Below are 19351 nucleotides of genomic sequence, written 5' to 3'. Positions count from 1 at the left end.
GTCGAGTTCTTCGGAGGTGGAGGAGACTGATGCAGGACAAATGGCAGCCCAATTTGAAGAACAATTGGATCGTGCTAAAGGAGGAAAACGAAAAGTGACTAGTAGACGCGAAACGGGCTTTCGGAGTCCGATTGGGACGCACCTTACCTTTCCGGAAAGGGAATCGCACCAGAACTCAAACTCATCGCTTTGCCACGACCTGTGACCTTTTTCGGGCTTCCGGGGTCGTTTAGGGCCTCAAAACTGCATTTTTCTATTTTTCGTCGTTTTGGTTTTCTTAGTTATTTTCGGGTTGATTTCATTTTTACCCATGGGCTTTAGGGTTTCATTGTTAGTCGCCCTAGGGTTTATTTTCTTATAAATAAGCCGCCTTAAGGCTGCAGAATGGATCTTTTCATCTTTAATCAATAAAATTGAGATTATTCTCTTTTATCTCTGGTGGAGTCCAGAATCCTTTGCTTAGGTTTATTGCTGGTAAACTTAGTTATCAATCCGACTGCATCATGCCACCTCCCTTGTGGACGGGGGTCTTGAGTTTCTGCTTCTTGGCGCCGCCGGTGATCGAAACGACGACGTATACGTTCATCTTGGAGAAGAGGTTGACGTACTTGATGTCATGGGCGGAGACCAGCGTTAGCTCCAAAGGCGTGCAATACATTGATGAAGATTGAATACTCGATAAAAATGTCGAATTTGATGAGAGGATTTTGGGCTGAGAAGAATCCGAGAAGTGTTTATAAGGAGAGAAAGATATGGAGCGGATTAGGGTTTGTATATTGTGCTGTGAAGTGAGGAACAAACCGAGTGGAATATTCCTAATTCTCTACTACATTGTATGATGCGCGTGAAAAATAATCAAATCGACTTCATATACAAATGGGTCGGAGTTGGATATAAAATCCTAATAGAGTAAAGATGATTATTGATTAAGCATCTATATTACAATCTGTTAGGGAGCTGCACAGTTTTGACGTTTACAGTGTTAGGCAGCGACAAGCTAACAAAATGTTTCAGTCGAGTAATTGGATGTGATCTAACCACTTACAAATTATATCTTCATATTAGTCATTTTTCTAATGTATGATTTTAAGTTCAGATCCAAATCAGAATTCATAACTAGTTCAATATAGAAATAAACTTGTTTTATGTATTTGATTTCGAATTAGTCTACTTCTGTATCGAATTAGTATATTTGACGAATCAGTATATTAATATACTGTGCAACTTTTCTAGAATTATTTCTAGGGTTTTTGTCCATTTACCCCATTTCTAGAGATTTTTTTCCCACTTTCCTCATTAAGTTTTTTTAATTTCCTCTTACCCAAAACAGTCTAAGGAGGTTTTCCCTAATACACCATTAAGGTTTTTATTTTTTATTTTATTTTTTAAATTTTTTTAATACCATTTTACCCTCACCTCTTTGTTACTTAGAGAGAGAGAAAAACCATAGGAGACTTTGCCAGAGATAACCGGATTCTGGCCAACTTTCTCTGGATTCCGGTCACCGACCACCGCCCACAGAATGCCATAAATAGATGTCTATTGCCCCCCCCCAATAGACGTCTATTGCCCCCTAATAGACGACTATTGCCCTCCAATAGAGTACAATAAACCTCTATTGCCCACCAATAGACGTCTATTGTTCCCTAATAGAACTTTCGATTGCCGGAATGGGAACTAATCTTCCTAAAATTAGACAAATAAAACTTTAATTAAAGAAAAAAATAAGGAGATTACATCTAATTCAAAACTTCTATTGCCCTCCAATAGACGTTTATTGCCCCCCAATAGACCCATATTGCCCTCCAATAAAACCTTTTTTTTTTTTTTTTTTTCTGATGGGCCTTATGTTTTGCAACCCCCATCCAAATTTTCAAAAAAAAAAAAAAAAAAAAACAACGAAACAAATCATACCCCCATGCAAACTCTGAGCTACTATTGAAAATCCACCCAATGACAACTCCTAACATGTTTCAAGATATCAAAATTTAACTCACTCCCCATTTGGGAGAAGGGAGATCAGAAGAGAGATTCAGAGCAGAGTATTGAACAAAACGAGTTGGAAGGTGAGCCACTGAGGCTCTTTGTATAGTTTGACTTGTGTGCAGAATAAGCCATAACCGCCACAATCACGACAGGTCGACTGCGAACAGATTCTCTGAGCTGAGCCACACCACTAGCCCACTGTTGAGCTGACCGGACATGGAGAGACTGGGCCGAACAAGAACCCTGCTTCGAAATTCCCTGAAATCGGACCCGAATCTCACCGGAGATGACTGTTCTCCGGTGGGCTGCAGTGGAATCGAGGAGAAAGAGGCTCGTCCCCGGCGTCGTGATCTCCAGCAAAGATAATGTTTTTAAAGGTGTGGAGAAGGCGGCAGAGGAGTGAGTTTGACGGCAGTAGGAAGCTGAAGAAGTCGCGGTTCCAGACCTTGATCGTCAGTGAGAACGAGATGTCCAGGGTGAGCTTCTCCGATGTGGTTGAGTTGGATCAGGCCGGGTTGGAGGGGAAGAGGAAGAACACGGTGACAGAGCCTGAGAGAGAGAGAGAGAGATAGTGAGTGTGTGTGTGTGATCTAAGAGCAATAAAAGAGAGGAGAGAGATCGATGGCATTGATGTAGTTTTTTTATTAGGCTGAGGTCAAAATTGTTATTTCACTTTAAATTGTGTTAGTGGGAATAAAAATCTGTTGTTGGGGTAAGTGGGATAATTTTTAATACAAGGTGAATACTAAAAAGTCTCCTAGCGAAACCCTGGTTTAGAGCCTAAGCGGTGGGGTCGGCAGCTATCTATGTACAGCGTAGGTGATACGCTTGACGGGCTTCATAGGATAGGCATGGTGGTTTACTTGATCGATCTCTTGATCGGTGGTTGGCTGGTTTTGGTCGAAACTGATGGTTTATTTGCTCAACGGAGGCGTGGCTGGTTGGCTTGAGGTTTAAGGGTCGGGTCAAAGGATTAGAGCGTCGAGGAGCAGAGCTGTTTCGTTCGATCTTCCCAGTGAGTCTTGGTCGAGGTTCGGGGAGTCTGAGGCACCTGATCGACTTCAGTTTATTAGGATCGAGTTTCCTGACCGGTGGGGTTGTTGCAGGTTCGAAAGGAAGGCAGCAGAGCCAGTTGTAGGTGATGGGGTGCTGGAGGGGCCGGCCGCCTGAGAGCTTGGTGGCGGCGACGATGGATTGGCAGAAACTGTCTAGGAGTTCTGATATTCTTGCTCAGGTTTGGGTTTGGGCCTTTGGGCTTGGGCTCAAATTTAGGTTGTTGGGCCCTATAATATGAGCCAGTAGGGAGGGTGTCTTGCCACCCTCTTTTGTCACTTAGTGATGAGGGTGGGCCTGGCCTGAGGTGTGGACCTTCTTAGGCTTTCAGGTCGACTTATGGTCCAGGACCAATCGTTTCGGATCATGACTTTTTCAGGAGTTGGTAATTATCTGGAATAAGATTGGTTGTCAAGCGGCTTATAGATGAGGAGTTGCTCCTATTTGTTTGTTGGGAAGTGGCTTTCTGTTGATACCACAATTGCGTGTCTGGCTAATGGGAGGCTAATTTATGATTTTTTCCCTAGGAGACACGGAGTAGTTCTTTGTATTACAAGCTCGCTTTATTGTGAGCTCAAAACAGACTTGTAATGAGTTTGCATTTGCTTGATAGAGTTCGGGATTTGTCCGTATCCTATTCAAGTACATGGTAGACTCTAGCCCTTTATGACTATTGAATCTAATGCAGTCAATATCCTTTTTTTTTTAAAAGTGGGATAATCTTTGTCAATTTTGGTGCTTTGGGTCAAGGACCCTTATTTCTATTAAATTTCAAATCCTTAAGCTTAACGCAATTGCAGACTCCAACTTCAGAAAATACATATTACTTGTAGCAGAAGTTAGATAACCATCTTATGATTGCCTTCGGAGAAATGTGTTACTCAAGTGCAGATCATAGACTACAGCTCGCCTGAATCGGAAGAAAGAACCACTCATTCGGCCACACCGCCTGAGGAACAGATCGCCGCACATCCCATAGCACAGATAGCGCCTGGCCCAATTCCCGGTGAAGTGGCTCAAGAGCCTACACTGATAGCAATCCTGCACGAGCCTCCGGCCGCAGAGGTACACTCGCTTAACATAACGTCTTGATCCTTATTTTATTCCTTGTATATTCTAATGATTCTTCCCTAACCACACAGAACCTTGATCGCGTCGAGGAAGCGGCTGTCGCTGCGGAAGTACTTGGCTCCAATCCTGCCGGCCCAATCGGTGAAGACATGGTGATCCAGGAGCCTGCCCCCCATGCTACTGAAGCGGGAGAAGGGGTGAATGTCGAACTGGAGCCAGAAGCGACCCCTGTTATGGAGCCTCATGAGGCTCATGCTACTGTTGCTCCAGGTCCACTTCCTGAGCCTCCTTCCAGACTGGAAAGGCTAGTTCGGGTACTTGAAGTGGCCCTTCCCGGAGTTATAGATGAGGCGAGGGATGGTCTCCAACGCCTTCTGAGTCCCGACATCGTACTACTGGGCGCGTCCGCCAGAGCTCAGGAGTACTTGATGGTTCTTCGCCGCTAGCGAACCATCACTGAGACTGAGTTCACCGAGATATACGAGCTGCTACAAAATCTTCCCCAAAGGATTAATGAAAGAGCAACCGCGACTGCGCAAGCCAGGCAAGCTCAGGCCCACTATCGGGGCCTCGCACAACAGACAGATACTTCTCGCGACTTCTTGGGTGACAGGGATATCCTCGTTAGAGACTTGCGGATTACGCAAAATCATCTTCGGACCCAAATCTAGGAACTTCAGGCCCAATTGACAGTGGTGACGGCCCGGCTTGAACATGAGGAGCCCTTGCTAGAGCAGCCCCTAGCGGCCTTTAAAGCCTTGTCCCAAAACCTGACTCAAGCTCGCGAAGCGGCCCGACAAGCGGAGCGAGCTGCTGCGGACGCCAGTTTTCGCTTGGACGAACATTTACTGCGTCTAACTCATGCGGGCCGAAAACTTTAGGCCTTTTAAATTAGGCCCATTTTTCTTTTGTATGAACAATATCATTATTAACAAGTTAAATATTTAGCCCACTTTGTTTGGCCCAAATATCACTTCAAATTGCTGTGGTTTATCACCTCTTTATTGACATCGAAACTGTTGAAAAGATAATTCCAAATTGGGCGGTTACTTCCTTGGAGACTGCCCTGCTTCCCACGCGTTTTCAATTTCCTTCATTTCCGAGATTCTAGCATTCAATTCCATTGATACTCTCATTGATGGTGTTGAAAGTACTTCAACTGCCCATCGCACGGTTGAGATTACTGCGGCTGGAACTATAAATACCCGCACTTGGGGAAAGCATGAAGCCAAGAAACTATGTCTTTTCCAGAGATAACCTCGCAAGCCTTGCTACTGTTCCTTCAGTTTCTAAAATCTTCTTCCCATGATCTCACCCTCAGTCATAAACTCATAGGCTTCATGGCTTAATCTCAAGACCTGGGTAGGCCTCATGGCCTAATCTCAGGTCCGGTGGCATGTCTTTGGTCTCTGGAAATCGGGATGAAACTCGCTGGTTTCAGTTAGGCCGAAGAACACCCCACGCTACAAACGCGGCTGAACCAGATTTTGAGGGGTCCGTCTCCTCCGATTGTCCGAGTGGAGCTGGAGGGGGAGAGGTGGAAGGCCACTTTGAGGCTGACCGTTCTTCTTCCGCGGTCTACCTCCGGGGTCCGACTACTAGGTTTCTGTTTTTCCCCTGGAGGTAGATGTGGTTGTGGGTCGCGCTCGCTCTTGAGACCATCTCCATCCCGGAGGATAGTCACCTGGAAGGGGCATGATGGATTATTCCCTTCCCTCTTCCTCCGGTACAAACGATAGCAGCTGCGACTCAGATCAGAGGAGGATCTGGGTGAAGAGAGGAAGAGTACCGGCGGTACTGCCCAGATCCTCCTTGCCGCCACCAGATCAAGCAACTTTTAAAATCTGTGTCTCTTACGATCTTCAAAGCCACATTTGGCCTTATAATTACAAGTGTAACCGTGTTGATCTGTTTTTTGTACTGCCTTTGGCCGCAAAGCCACTTTATGAATGAATGTTTCTTTGAGCATAATGCAAAAGTTTGCAAAAAATTGTTGGCCTGAATAAAGCCTCATGTATATGCCATCACGTACATTCTTAACACACAATTACTTAAAATCTGATGAATACATAACATATGGCCTCAATTAAGGCCTGAATATATATGGAGAGTTGCCCCCTAATGTTCATCGGTGAAGCAAATACATGAGTCGAAGGCCACAAGAAAAAGGCCTGAATAAATACTTAGAGTTGATGTGAACCGATGAAGATTATGGTTGCCCCCCCCCCCCCCCCCCCCGTGTGGGCAGAAGGTTGATCAGGTGGATCCTCGAACTCCCAAACACTAGGGTAGTACTTCTTCAAAAACCGCCCGTTGATGGGGTTGCGATGGATGTCGCCATCCACGTCTTTGAGGTGAAAAGCCCCGCGTTCCAGGATACGATGAACAACAAATGGTCCCTCCCATCGCGGAGTCCACTTACCGCAGCCGGTTAATTTCTCACCAAAGGGTAAAATAGCTTTCCAAATAGGGTCTCCTTCTTTGTAACTACGACCACGCGTCCTCCTATCATAGGCTCGGGCGATACGCTGTTTCTCCATTACCAAATTATCCAAAGCCGCTAAGCGCTGCTCACTCAAATCTTCATGTTCTTGCCACATCGCCTGGACGTAATCTTCACCGATCAAGTGATGCTGCTCCTGTACGCGTAAGGAATGAACGTTGATTTCCAGGGGTAAAACAGCGTCATGACCAAACATGAGTGCATATGGTGTCGTAGCGGTGGGATTCCTCTTAGACGTACGATAGGCCCAGAGTGTCTCATACAAAGTATCGTGCCACTGTCGAGGGTTTTCTACCAGCATGCATCTTCTTTAACAAGGTAATAATAATCTTGTTGCTAGCTTCCCCTTGACCGTTGGACTGAGTATAATATGGAGTGCTGTGGATGAACTGGATGCCGAAATCATTGACAAGTTGCTCGACAGGACCTCCCATGAATGCTGCCCCCCGGTCCGAAACGAGTACCTCGGGGATACCAAACCTACAGATAATGTTACAAAAAATGAACTGGCGGATGGTGGTGCCAGAGGCCTCCTTCAAAGGTTCAGCTTCGACCCACTTGGTGAAGAAGTCAGTAGCCACAATGATGAACTTATGTTGGAGAGAAGAATGAGGGTGAATCATCCCAATCAAGTCCAATGCCCAACCTCGCGCAGGCCAAGGCTTAATTATAGGTTGCATGGGAATGTTAGGGACATGCTGGACTGGACTATGTGCTTGACAGTCTTCACATCCTTTGGCGAATGCAATGCAATCCTTTAAAATGCTGGGCCAATAATAGCCATGTCTCCTAATGAGCCAGCGCATCATAGGTCCTGCTTGATGGGCTCCGCATATCCCTGTGTGCGCTTCAAGCATTAATCGTTTCGCTTCACGGCCATAGACACACCGGAAGTCTATGCCATCTTCCCCACGTCGTCGCAGCTCATCACCACTAAGGAAGTAGTTTAAGGCAAGAAAACGAATCTTCCTGTCGGCTGTGGGGCCAGGTCGCTTGAGGTAATCGATCAGCGGGATGCGCCAATCCACATAAATAGGTTTTAGCACTGCGACAACTTGATCATCAGGAGGATCAGGTTGCGCGAGCCATGAAGGTAGTGTGTGACGCTCGACTTTCAGAATACGTTCGCGAAACCCATACTTCATGGACGACCTCCAAGGTCGCGATTCGATCGTAGGCCTCTTTTTCCACCAAGTATGATGACAGTCGTTCGTACAGCGAGTGGAAGGCCTCTATTCCGTCCCCTGAGAGGTCGTAATCCATTAATCATTCAAGGGTTTGGACACAGCGTGGCCAGACCTCTCTAAGCCTTCTTTTGCGAGCGTAAGCCCCCACTGTGCCAATTTAGAGGCCGTCACCCCTGTAGGGCGGCCTTTGTCATCGATGCCACTAACTTGCAACGGAGTGATAGGCTCCAAATAGTACCTGGCATCTACATAGTTCGCGGAGACTGGGAACGGACGAGGATCCGCTTTGATCACCTCCGCTGTATCTGTTTCCCTGTTCCACATAACCAGTTCCTGATGAAGAGTTGACGGCACGCAGTAGCTTCTGTGGATCCAGTCTCTGCCCAGAATAGCACTATAGGCAGCATAGCAATCTGTTATAAAGAAAGCATAAACTCCCTCTGCTGGGCCAACCTTAATGCGTAAGAAAAGCAATCCTAAGGTCTTTGTTATAGTTCCCGCGAAATTCTTGAGCGTAAGAGATGTAGACTGGATCTTCTCCCTCTTGATCCCGAGCAAGTGCATGGTCCTGGTAGTGACGACATTAACAGTGGCTCCGGTATCAATCATGATTTTACTAACTTTGGTACCGCCAACCTCTGCTGTGATATATAGCGGTCTCATGTGTTGGACCATAGCTGGCGTTGGCTTGGAGAAGTTCATGAAGGGCCCTTTGTTCGAAGCATCCTCGGTCTCATAAAGGATGGCTTCTTCCACGGGTGTTGTGGCTGCCGATGTGATCTGCAAAGGCTGCACATTCTCTTCTTCAGCTTCCAAACAGTCCTGAGCAGCGACTGGTAGTGCATACCTCGCGGGGAGCACATAAACCATATTGCAAGAGGCGTCAGCCATATCTGTCTCCTCCATGTCATCTTCCAGATTAAGCTTGGGTTCATTGACAGAAGTGTCTGCGTTGAATTGCTTAGCCAAACGGTCCACCAATGATTCTTCTGTAAGGCCTTTTACCTCGCATTGCTCGCGTTCTTGTACCCCGGAAGCTTGCTTAGGGGTTTCCGGTTTCGGTTCCCTTGCCGTGCGCTCATCTGAGGCAGCGATGACTATACTTTGGACTTTCTTGGGTCTCCACTGTAAGGTATCGGTAGTCTTGTCCTTGCCCCCCAGTTTCTCAAAGACTGAAGACTTGGCTTCCGGTTCTTCGCGAAATAACCTGCGCCTAACATGTGGTCGCCGAGTGGGTGAGTTCTCCTTTCGCGCAATCGGAGGTGTTCCTTCCTTAGTAATCCTGCAAAAAACACTGGGCTTAGATGCCCCTGTTAGCGAACTCGCTTATCTCCGAAGGCTGCGGGGAGCCATTAACGGCTTAGCAGCTAGTGCCTCCATCTCCTTTTGATATTGCTCAGGTGATTTGACCAGTTGTGAAGGCTTAATCAGGCCCTGGTCCAGAGCCTCTAGCACGCGCTTAGCTTCCCCAAACCTGCACTGCAGTTTCCTCTTCTTGGAAGTGCTTATTTCCACTGCCTTCCCCTTGTCCCTGGTGTACCACTTTCCTTCCTTGATGGTGGCAACTGGCGCATGTGGGATGTAAGGCTTGGTCAGCACGTCTTTGCACTTGTTCGTGATATTCTTTTCATGTTTCTAATCAACCGCGACCGCTCTCAGCTTCTTGAACAAATTGGAGTCCTTTGGGGATGGTGGTGACTCCATTTTCTCTTTTTCTCTCGGGCTAGAAGGTTGATAGTTCTGCCATGACGAAGCCCACTTGACGGGCGGTAGAGAGCCAAAGCAAAATGTTTGCTCGATTTCTTCATGCGACACTTGGATGCCACACTCTTCTTTGTATCGCGAGCACAGGACCACCCGTGAGGCTTGACTAATTGATTTAGCCTTCTCCATTGCAGGTGTCTCGTCCGCGGTAGACTTTTCACCTCGCTCCCTTGAGCTCAAATCCAAGGTCGGTTTCCTTTGCTTCTGTTTGGTCCAATTCACTTCAACCATATTGATCCCAATATCAGGGAAGGGTTCTAGGTCTACTAGTGCTGCCGCCGTGACCGGAGCTTCCACCTGCAAACTGCCATTATTAAGCCATACCTGAATCTAGTCTTTGAGTTTCACACAGTCTGCGGTGTTGTGATTCCACAAGTTATGAAACTTGCAGTACTTCTTCCCTTTTAGCTGTTCTGGTCGAGGAAAAGGTCCAAAATCAGTCTTCACCATCTTCGCGGCGATCATTTCGTCTAGAAGCTCATGCGCCTTGTTAGCATCATATGTATATGTCGCGAACTCAGGTTTGGTGAAGACCGCCGATTTGAGCTTGACAGGTTCCTTGGAAATTTTCAGTTGCTTCAAGGTCAGATTCTTTTTTCCGGTTAACTCGTAGGCAGCGATATCATTCTCCTCTTCCTCGCCGTCATCCTGGACCACTTCTTCATTATTGTGATGGTAGTAAGGGTCATAGGTAGCCGGCTGGTAGCTCAAGGCCGCTACGGTACGATGTTTTCCTGGTACGTATGTCCCTCTGGATGCATTCTTCCTTGCATCTGTTTCTCTGAGGAGATGTTCGAAGCTGCCCACCTCTGTGATGAGTTCTCCCATTGACTGAATCATGCTGCCATGCTGCTTCTTTCGTTGACGTGGTTCCAAACCCTTGACCGCCAGTTTGACTAACTCTTTCTCAGGCAGGATGATGTTCAGCTTGGCTTTCTAGATTTGAAAGCGCTGAAGGTAGGCCACTGCTGACTCTGTAGGCTGTTGGGCCATCTGGGTGAGAGAAGCCAAGTCTACCTCAGGCTCGATAGTTCCTAAAGTTTCTCGGAAAAGCAGTTCCATTGCAGGCCAATCCGCTACTGTTCCGGGCCGAAGCTTGGAAAACCATCTGAAAGCAGCTCCTGAAAGAGAAGTATCAAAGATCCTGCATTTGAGGATATCATCATTCTGGTACCGGCCACATTGTACTCTAAACTTGGCCAGATGGGTCGCCGCATTCTCGTTGTCTTCCCCTGAAAAAGTAGAAAATATGATATTCTTATAGCCCCTGGGAAAAGGTGCGAGCATGATATGTGGTGGGAAAGGTCCCTCATAGACCCCATCCGGCTGTGCCCTAGGGTTAGCCAACCTGATCATCTCCTCTACTTCTTCACGTCTTACATATTCTGGACCCGGAGGAGGAGGTGGTGTTTCCACAATCTGGCGAGTAGCCTGCACAGGCACTGCTTGGTTTACAATCGTCGGCCCCTCTCCGACGTGTACCACGTGGGTTGTAGCCTATTGCTGAAGAGTCAATGCTAGCATGGGCGCTTCCTTTGACACAGCTGTTATCTTGATCGGGTTGCCGGAGTGGTCAATCCCGCAATAACTTCCTGGCAGTTCCTGGTATACATTTTCTGCCCAGTCGCTATCGTATTGAACGAACGTAGCGGAGTTGGATGTGGTTCCCGCAACCTTCGAGGCCTGATGCTTCTGTCTGGTGGCCTGTCCGCTTGACGAGGTAGTATTTTCCTTGCTGCCGCAGATAACTAGAGCTTGCTCTTTATTCCTCAGCGGTGTAGTAGCAACAGTAGCTGAGGGAGAAGCAGTATTGCTGCTAGTCCTCTCTCGCTGATTTGGCGGCACGTACTTGCCCGAACCGGATGGCTGGCCAAGAGAGCCAAGGATAGCATTAGGATCCCCTAAAGCCTTGTTCAACACTTATCTCGCTTGGTTCAATTCTGCTCTTTGCATGGCCACCTCGGTTGCGAGGTTAGCACCATCCTTGCGAAGACCTGCCATGTCTGACGCGGTCTGCTTGGTTTGGTTCGTGATAGCCTCCATGATTTCTCTTTGACACTGATTCTGCTCGCTAGCTATACCCGCGGCATAGGCCCTTACTGCATTCTCTGATTGTGCGATCTGTTGTCTAGTATCCTCTGCATGTCGGGTAATGCGCTGATCTAGTTCGCGTATGAGCTTATATGTCTTTGCGGTCTCTCTTTCAAAATCGGCGGCTATCTTCTTGCGATGATTTTCAATATTCTCTATGATGATCGCGAACATTACTTCGGAGGTCACTCCTTCTGGAATAGGTTTCGCAATGAAAGCCTCTCTTTCTCCACTCTCCACTGTAGTGGTGACAGTGGTGGGGATAACAGGCTCGCTGGCCTGAGTAGTATTGACATTCTGACCCTTAGTAATGGTCGGATGAGTCTTCTCCCGTGCAGTTGACATGTCGGTTGAGAATGCCGAGAGAATCTTTGAGTTACTTGTTCTTCATAAAGACCACGACAGTCCGCGAGAGAATGCGGTCTGTAACTGGAGGTCTTATGCTTTGAGCAGTTAGCGTAAACCTTTTGATAAGGGTTCTCGCTAGACTTCCCAATGGTTACGGTCACGAAAAGACACTATCGCAGGTCCCACTGGGCGTGCCAAAATGTTTGGCTCCAAAACTAGTTGGCGTGCAAATTGTCTCTTTTGAGCGTGTGCGCAGGCGTGCCAGCACCGTGGGGTGCAGTCGTCGGGGGAGTCCCTTGACCTGACTTCTTCTTCAAGCGTTGTGGACGAGGAGAGCACCAACCTCGCCACATGATTCTTCTCTAGCCTTTCGAGAAATGACTTTTTGCCTTGCGGGTAAGGACTTTGGATGTGATCTCTTCGGTCACCAAATCGATACTCAATGTTGTAGGTTGAGCAGAGCAATCACTGGGAAGTTCTGAGAAAGCACGGGTTCTGCTAAAGCGTATCTTTAGCTTCGCTGGGTTGCGAGGGTGTTACCCTTGCTTCGCTGGTAGTATCTGTGGCAGTAGTACTGACAGTCGGCTCGGAGAGACTAGGACTGAGAGTACGGTCGCCGGGTTTCAACAGGGTTGAAGGTTTGCTCCTGGGAGGCTTTGTAATCGCTGGGATTGATTGATTCGAGAGAGGTCCTTTACTTTGCCGCTTAACCCTGTATTTATACACCTAGGGTTTCGACTTCTCCTTGCTTTAGAGAAATCATTAATTGAAGTTTCCTATTCAATTTCTGCTACTCGATCCCAATAAGGTTTTGTTTTCCTTATGGACCACGGAATGAGCGAAGCTATACCCCAAACCCGAGTAGGCTTATTTTTGGGCCGCAGGTATCGGCCCACCGGGTCAAATCCACCAACGGATCTTGCCAAAAATACTTTTGGGCTCAAACAGTAATAGTAAAGTTTGAATTACAGTCTTCTGTAGGACTCAGGATACTACTTAAATCATCCTGCAGGAGGAGCTCAGGAGCTTTGAGGAAGCGATAAGTGCATGTGTGATTTCCAAAATATATAGTCCGAAACAGAGAGGGATAATCTTCAACTTTCTGCACCTGCTTGGTTGCTCTGCAGCCTTGATCGTACTTATGGCTGCACCTAAAGTAGTTCCTTCATATATAAGAGACAGAATAAGAAACTGATAAGTGGGTAGCAGAATTTTTGTGCATGCTTACGTACGTACCTCGGGTGGGTGGCATTGAGGATCTGTTTCTGTCCATACTTTCTCCATGCATGACCATCGTTAACCAAATCTGGAGTGTTTCTGGTCCATGAATATGGAGTCTTTCTGCTAGTAATTTACAGTAAGTTGCAAATGATAATCAGACATTACTATCTACTGAGCTAGCTAGAAAGTAAGTGGATCTCTTTTGTATTATCGATGTTATACTGGACTCGGTAGTATCTAAACTTGAAAAACATCAAATAGGTTTCTGGACTCGAGAAAGAATACGTTTGAAATAGATTACATGCATGAGTAATTGTTGATTACCTTCTCTTATAACAACCTCTACGGTCCTTGGACGTTTCGGTACTCATAATAGCCCTATGTCGTCCCTCCTGTGCATTCCAAGACGATGAATTCACAATAGTAGGCGCAGCAAAAGTAGTGTTGGCTCGAATATGAGGAACTAGCCCCCCCTGATGATTCCCTTTTAAGATTGAAAGGCGATTCGAATTCGTAAAAGAGCTCGAGATCTTCGTACCAAGAGCTTGGGCCACCACCCATCGACCATGATCTCCATGATCATCAAGAAACTTGCGAAGTTGATTCGCAAATTCCTCCCCTCGAACCAGCTCTTCTTCCATCACCCTTTGCCGATTCTCCGAAGAGAAAACACTTTCAGGCCAAGGACACTCCATTCAAAATAGAAATTACATGCAGTTCAGCTCTGTGCGTACGTATATAGTGTTAGTCCTTCTGTATATAGATGATGTCACAGATGATCTCATCCTTTCACTGAAAGAGATATATGTTCGCGTCATCTTCATGATGTAACACACATAGGTCATCATCACCACGTGTCGTTTGTGCGCACGAGTCTTCGCTCCTGTACCCACAATATTTCATTTTCTTCCAAAGCTGGAGAATTTTTGAGCGCGGGAAGCTCCCTGGAAGCTCGGAAAATCAAGCCTCCCAGTTTAGACCAACAATAAATATTATCTCATCGCTATTCGATAAACCAAATTGTTGTTGAATACTTGGCTTCTTCTATGGTTCATCATCCCTGACAACACTGTTGAATGTTTCTAAAAATATTTGTTGTAGTTTCTTCTCTGACAAACGACCAAAGCCGCAGACGTACGTAGTTCCTTTTATACTTTAAAACGAATACGATTTGAGAAGTTGAATGAAACATTTCTGTCGTTTCTTTTACTTCAGATTCTAGAAGGCAAAAAATCCAAATTGGGTTCCGAGATTATGGAGAATATATATATATATATATATATATATATATATTTTTTTTTTTTTTTTTGAATCAATCGATAAATGATTGTCATTATAAATCTCAGGCCAGAATGACCATTATATACCCCTCTGCTACCATTGACAGATAGGCAAGAGGTTGTGGGGGTACCACATGGTACATATAGGGACTAAACCAATCATTATATAACCAGAGCTCACTTATCAAAGCAAGCCTATTACTACGATAGCCTAGGACGTAGTAATAGACCGAGTAAAACTATCGTAGTAATAGGCTTGCTTTCAACACTACTAACAAGCATAGTCCATAGAAAAGGGTTATTAAAAGCAACACTACTAACAATCTATAGCCCTAGGTCCAAACACTTGGCCCAAATGACAAAGTGAAGGCCCAGGCCAATAAACAGTAGCCCTAAAGGATAGCCCACTAAGGCCCAACAACGAAGCCCAGTCCATCTTCTCTCCACAGCCCCAAGCCTTCAAGCTCCACGCACGTCTGCAGATTGCCGCCGTGACCCCGCCTCACCTTCACCACCTCCGATCTCTTGCCCAACCCAGAAGAGAGAGACGAACCGCATCACAGATCGAAACTGGACCCCAACCTGGTATGGGTTGCACACTCACCGTCGTCCGGAGCGAAACCCAGCTGCAGTTGTCCGGATCGAAATCCAAACAGGGGCAGTCCGGATCGAAACCCAGCCGCCTCCATCAGGAACGAAACGAGAACCCAGTCGCCGCCGTCGATCTGAACCGGTACGCACGAACCTCCCCCCCAAGCTGTGTCAATCCAATAAAACCAGCTACCTATCAAACCCATAAGCAAAGATCCCAAGGGCTACGCCATGTGTCTCCTGTCCGGCAGCATCACCACTAAATCAAGGCGACGACGGAGAGCCACCGGACGAGGCTAGAGCTGCCTTTGCCGCCGCAAGCTTAGTGTTCTCGAGAGAGAAAAATATATAGTAGCTACTATAGAGTAAATATTATTATATACAGCAAACCAGATAAGTATGGACCAATATATTCTACGAAAAGTTGTTGAGACATCGTTTTCAACTTGGTGGTGGGATGTTCTTCATTATCGGCTTGACCATGTAGTGATCGAGATACCTGAATAATTGCTATAGTTTCTCCAGTGTTTATATACTTACTGCAGGTACGATCGAGGGTTGGCTAGCTAAATCAATTATTAGGACTAAACATGTGATTAACTGAGTGTTATCATAGTACTTCCTTAATTTCAACCATTCATAACGACAATGCTATTTTATACTAATTATTTTTAGGGTTATAATTACAAATGGTAACTGAACGGAGCATCTCCAACAGTAGAATTTACATTTTAGTTAAATTTAGCTAAAATTAAGAAATATAACTATTGATTTAAAAATGTTGCTCCAGTAGTAGTAACTATTTGTAAGTGATATACTATATTTTATCGAATTGTAAATTGACATGTGGACAAAAGAGAAGAGAGAAATATAAGTTTTGCTTTAGTTATTCTTGATTGTCTAGCTAAATATAGCTAGTCATTTTAGCTTAAGTTAAATTTAACTTAGCTATAGCTAGTCTATTGGAGTTAAGTTTTCCTCAAAAAATAGTTATATGTAGTTAAAAATTGAATTTAGCTTTTCTGGTAGAGATGCTAATATCCTCTATCTTATCGATAATACCTTAACTTCAAATTTGATCACAACATGTACCTCAACTTTTCAATTTTATTTCAAATGGTACATATCACTAACTTCCGTTAATGTTCTATTAAAAACTGACATGTGCCAAACATGTGACCCATTTTTCAAAGATAAATTTGTAAAATTACTTTTTTTTTTTTGTAATATCACTTATTTTCACTTATACTGTGGCTATAAAAAACGAGACTATCAAAAGGAAAAACTTTCAACTTCAATTAAAAATATGAATGACTGGAAAGAAAAAGAATTACGAAAGTTTTGATAAGGTTTTGGTTTTAAATGTCTTATAGTTTGTCCAAAAAAAAAAAGTTTGATAGTTTTATTTGAAATGTTTTGTCTTTATGTATAAAACAAATTAGTTTTTGTTGAGATTTTATTTTTAAATTTTATTTTCTTAAAAGGGTAGAGATACATTTTAATTTCTATTTTTAATTGAATTTCTATTGTTATTAACATATTAATTGATCAAATATCTAGTAAACAAAATTATTTAAATGGGTATTTTCGTGAAACTACTCTTGAATATAGGTCATGTGCTTTACACATGTCAGTTTTTAACGGAACATTAACGGAAGTTAGTGATAGGTACCATTTGAAATGAAATCGAAAAGTTCAGGTACTGGGTGTGATCAGATTTGAAGTTTAGGTACCATCGATAAGATAGATGATAAGTTCAGGTACCATTTGTGATAATAACCCTTATTTTTAATATGAACCCGTCATCAAGAGTTAAATACCTAATTTATTGATAGGAGCATAATTATGCGATATTAATAACATTAACCTCTATACTTTCTTTGTTAGTTAGTGTATTTTCTCTTTATTTACATTGTTTACTTGTTTTATAGGTATTTTGAGCAAAGAAGGAGAAAGAAGTAAAAGAGGGATTGAAAGGCAAAATCGGCAAATCTGCCTGTGCAGATCAGTCAAGTTCGACAGATCACTGAGACCAGCTCACAATTATCCAGAGGATGATCTTTATATTGATGGAAAGCTTCAGATGTCTAGTTTCCAGTTCTTTTTACGGCTCGTCAATATCATTTTTCTATAAGAAGTTATGGCCGATTTAGTACAAGAAGGTCAGGCTGCGCGTGAATCTGAGGTTGAACGAGAATTTATGTTTTGAAGCCCAAATCACACCGAAAAGCCCGAGGACGAGTTTTTGCATCATATTCTGACTTAATGGGCGATGTGAATGGTTGGAATAAGTCATCAAGTTCAAGAGCCAATAGGAAAACTCCACCTAAGCACGTGAGCCCTAATTCTTTTAGGTTTTGGATTTCCTACACAATAGAAAGATGAAGGCAACCTCTAAGTATATAAAAGGAGATAAATCTGCAGCAGCTCGGGGCTTCTCTTGCCGGCTCTCCCTCCCCTCTCTCCTGCAACTTCTTATTTTTCTCTTTAGCTTGTTTTTGTTTTTCTTTTCTATGAGAAACTAACTCTTTTGTTAGGGGTTGTTGAAGCCCCAAATCATGATTGTAAACTTGTTATGACTTTCAATTAGTTTTGTTTATCTATTGGATGAGAATCTAATTTCTATCTTCACATTGATGATTCCTTTGCATGTTTTCTTTGGTGCGCAACTTAGATTGCATGTTTAGGATTCTATTGCTAAGAATGATCATTGCCTGTGCCTTGTTTCGAGGGTTCCGTTGAGAGTTCTAGAGTAGTAAATCGTCTATAAGGCGAGTGATTAGGTTCCTAGGTTAATTGAGACGCGTCGTACTCAAGATGCCTTGTGATGTCTCGTTTTTCTATTGCGTAATGATTTCTATGTGTTAAATCTAGAGTTGCGTCAACCTAGGTTGCATTTTAGAAAATAAGTTAGGTGTTGAGCGTCTCTCACCTAGCATACAAGTAAGGAAGAACAATAGGTTAATTCAGGCGTTGGGTTAACTTGAGCATCTTCATCCATAGATAAAGGAAATTAGGTTGAACATGATTAGTTTACTTGATTGATTGGTGGTGGATGCAATTTCTCTAATTAACTTGTTTTATCTTTGATTTTCAAAACCCTGAATCAAGTCTTTTTATTTTCGGAGTCATTTAGTGTTTCGTTTTTATTTAATTAGTTCGTCAACCAAAACACCTTCAAAAATTATTAAACTTTGTCAGTACTTAGTTTATCATGTCTAGAGTCTGTCTGTAAATTTTCGTGACATTTAGAATAGTTTAGAGTCGTCTGCCAGTCAGATCTTTATAACTGGACAGTTTAGGTTTATTTTGTTTTGAGTCTCTAGATTAGTGATTGGACCACAATCTCTTGCGGGAACGATCCCTACTTACCTATACTATTTTCGACATTCTTGTAGGGTTAAGTTATAGGCATTTTTGTGCATCTATTTAGGTGTATAGAAATAGCCTATCATTTATCCGTCTTTCAATTCATTTTTAGGGAAAAGTTCAAGAAGAGTAACTGAAAATAGGGCCACTACGAATTTCTATACATAAATTAAACTTTAGTGCATTAAATTACAACTCCAACCCAATATATGTGCATGACGTCACTGACGGTGTTAGTAAGTGTGCCACCTAACATAATTTGAGGGGTAATTTGGCCTTTTCTAATTTTTACTCTGGGCACCCAACTCTCTCTCTCTCTCTCTCTCTCTCTCTCTCTCTCTCTCTCTCTCTCTCTCTCTCTCTCTCTCTCTCTCTCTCTCTCTCTCTCTCTCTCTCTGCACACACACTAGTTTTCGTTGTGCTATGAGAACAATTAATAGTTACGTAAAATAGATAAGTTTTGATAAATTTGTGTTTTTTTTTTCTATTACATGATCAAACTCAAATTAAAATAATTAGTCTTTCATGAGTCAAACTTACAGCCTCCCACTTGCAAAAGAGAGATTAATGCCACTACACCAAATGTTACTAGGCCGATAAATTTGCTTTTAAGGTCCTATTTGTATAAAAAAAAACTAAAATATTTAGTAAATTTAAATGTAGAATATTATGATAAATGACATGCACTCTCTCTCTCTCTCTCTCTCTCTCTCTCTCTCTCTCTCTCTCTCTCTCTCTCTCTCTCTCTCTCTCTCTCTCTCTCTCTCTCTCTCTCTCTCTCTCTCTCTGTGCACACACACACTAGTTTTCGTTGTGCTATGAGAACAATTAATAGTTACGTAAAATAGATAAGTTTTGATAAATTTGTGTTTTTTTTTCTATTACAT

Source organism: Rosa chinensis, chromosome 3 (assembly GCF_002994745.2).
Source record: "Rosa chinensis cultivar Old Blush chromosome 3, RchiOBHm-V2, whole genome shotgun sequence".
In the NCBI taxonomy this organism is placed as follows: Eukaryota; Viridiplantae; Streptophyta; class Magnoliopsida; order Rosales; family Rosaceae; genus Rosa; species Rosa chinensis.
The sequence above is the reverse complement of the archived record's forward strand: the minus strand, read 5'-3'. Positions refer to the sequence as shown.